This window comes from Typopeltis vanoorti, chromosome 18 (genome assembly GCF_054136105.1).
Source record: "Typopeltis vanoorti isolate ZY-2024b chromosome 18, IOZ_Tvanoo_1.0, whole genome shotgun sequence".
NCBI lineage: Eukaryota > Metazoa > Arthropoda > Arachnida > Uropygi > Thelyphonidae > Typopeltis > Typopeltis vanoorti.
In genome coordinates, this window is record NC_143566.1 from 99,855,892 (window position 1) to 99,858,859 (window position 2,968).

At 31.4% G+C, this 2,968-nt stretch overlaps 1 non-coding gene across 1 annotated transcript; it reads left to right on the forward strand.

Moving 5' to 3' along the window:
• The first annotated feature begins 628 nt into the window (after positions 1–628).
• Positions 629–701, forward strand: TRNAK-CUU (transfer RNA lysine (anticodon CUU)). Its single transcript has one exon. It is a non-coding gene; the product is annotated as a tRNA-Lys (tRNA).
• The last annotated feature ends 2,267 nt before the right edge of the window (positions 702–2,968 follow it).

Genomic DNA, 2,968 nt, shown 5'->3' on the forward strand with positions numbered 1-2,968 from the left:
AGTTATGCGCACGCAGACATCAAGAATTATTGTACGGAAAAAAAAAATATTTTGGCAACCGGAACTAGAAAGAAATTTATTTATTTATTCCACTTTTAATATATTCAAAGGGAAGAAAATTTTCTGCTGAAAGGTCTTTCTCGTGTTATTCATTTGTAAGGAAACTTATAAATGGATACTTTTCGGACACAAAATTTTGTTGTTCATTTTTTTAAAAAAGATTTCCTTTTTTGATTGATGTTTTCAAGACTTAAAGCAAAGTGAAGTTTTTTTTTCCTAACTAACATTAAACAAATCCTTAAAAATATATAGACATAGCACTTCATTACATCGATATTATAAATTGCACACTATATTAAATCCTCCATACCAGTTACAAACTAAATTACAGACATTAGAACACAAGAACTATAAAAGTTATCAAAGCATTTAAAGCAATATGACTTTATTACTGACTGGGTTTTTGCACACATGGACTGAATAATGTAGTGAATGATTTATTTGTTTCCATTTTCATTTACATATCCATTTTCCTTTCAGTCTCAAAATTTTAGTATTTAATTTTGAAAAGAAACCTACGAAACGTATGCTACAGTAATATACTAATCAATTACAATAGTGATATGTAGCCCGGCTAGCTCAGTCGGTAGAGCACGGGACTCTTAATCTCGGGGTCGTGGGTTCGAGCCCCACGTTGGGCGTTTATTTTTTGCCTCCGCTTAGTGTCGCACTGATTTGATCGTCGGCTTGTCGAGAGCTCCTGAAAAGATTAGTAGTATTTTGGAGCGTATGTTAACATTGGCAATTTTACTAGAATTTTAAATAGTGTTGTTTGCTTTTTGTTTCTCGGTGTGTCTGTGCAATTTATGTGTGTTTTCTGTTATTATAAGTATTATTTTAAGATTAGACAGCGTACACATGGCACCGATAAAGAAATAAATGGCGACCAGGTCGCCATGTTTGTTTAAGAGTTTTGATGTAAACGAATTTATGCAATGTGCTGTCTGTGAGATGTATGCTTTGCGAAGAGCGGTGGGAGTCTGGTTAGGGGAGATATGATTGAGACATTCAAATTACTGAAGGGTTTCTATAAAATTAATTCAGAAGATATTTTTGAGAACAGGTCTGGTTGTGCGAGGACTAGGGGACATCCATGGAAACTGGGAAAAAGTGTGGTTAGTAAAGGTGTTAGAGCTGGTTTCTTTACTTGTAGAGTGGTGAATGAGTGGAATGCGCTCCCAGAGTCTGTGGCGGATGCTGTGACAGTGAATGAGTTTAAGGCGAGGTATGATAGATACTGTATGAATGTAGAATAGTTGTGATGAATATGATTTGGGGCCTCCCTCGATGAGTCTAATGTTTCCCTGGAGTTGCCCGTAATAATAATAATAATAATAATAATAATAATAATAATAATAATAATAATGATGACGTCATTTTGCACTCGTGACGTGACGTCATATGGAATGAAAACACCACAAATCACCATTGAAGTCCTATATTTTGTAATACGTAAAGATAATGAAAAGTGATATTTCTCCATAATTTAAATTCTTTTGATTTAGTTTCAAAAATTAACTTTTTCATTCACTAGCATTTTATGGTCACAGTCCTCTTCACAATCTTCAGTTTCAGATGCAAACTTGAGAAATTATCGTAATAAAAACAAATCCCTTTCTTTCATAAATCCTTGTACATCTATCTATCCTTCCGCTACCATTTCATCTCTTCTTTTTCTTTTTTTTTTTTGTGGTAACTACAAAAGAAAAATCTGTTTTTAAGTTAATTTTTTCCCCTTTCTCTTCCTTGACACTTATCTCCTTGCTCATATTCCATTATTCTCTGTTGTTGTTATTTTTTATTTTTATTTTTTATTTTTTGTATTCTAATTATAAGAAGAACAGGTTTGGCGAATAATTAGGGTAATTTATAACCCGAGATAATTTGATTTTTTTTTTTTTTTTTTTTTTGTTCATCATCATCATTTACCAGCGTTTGTCACGGTATACACTTTTTTCCTTCTTAGAAACCTCAGAATTGAGGTGAAAGCTTAACAGAAAGATTCCATATATTGTTAACAAGTTCGAGCCCATAATTGCCGTCTCCTGACATGAAGCCTGACTATACGGTGTCAAGTGCATAGGGTATTATTACTGAAATCCCCTTTGGACAAACATTAGTAATTTCAAGTATATAAGAATTATATAATATAATATATATAATATAATAATATATAATAATATAATATAAAATTATAATATAATATAAAAATATTATTCTTTTTCGTTAATAATTATCGAATATTAAAACGAAAATGCATAATTAATGTCCCTTAATCGAAATTTCATCCATTATAGCAGTTTCTTAAACTTCAGATATCCGTGTACCCCCTTCTTAAATTTTCATTATTACCAAGTACCCCCTAATTAATTAATTAAAAATAATAAATTAATTTAAAATATTAATTAAAGTTAAATACCTATTTTACTTGAATTTATATGTTCACGTAAACAAAAAAATATGATTTATTTTTAAATTTTGGTTCTCTAGAGATGTCAGACGACACACTCTTATCAATTTCATTTGATCCAGATGCAATATCAACTTTACATAAGGAAATTTAAAGAAGCTGCAAACATGCTTAAAATACCAACAATGCAATAAAAATCAAAGATTAATCCTCCACCAAGTTTGGCCAGCTTTAATAAAAAATATACCTTAGTCAGACCTCGGACATTATGAACGTGAACAACAGAACGTGTCATCATCCAGCATTGTTTAAATTTCAGCACTGCTTTGATTCATAACTCTAACTATTTTCCCAAAATTAAAGCTAAAAAATCGTGTTGCGAGATACACGCTGGAATTTTCGGAAATTAAAGTTTTCCGAAAAAAACTGAAAATGGTGCGACTTACCAAGAAGCTCCTACTCGCTATCACTACTTTTGGCATCGAGAACAGTTTCTTT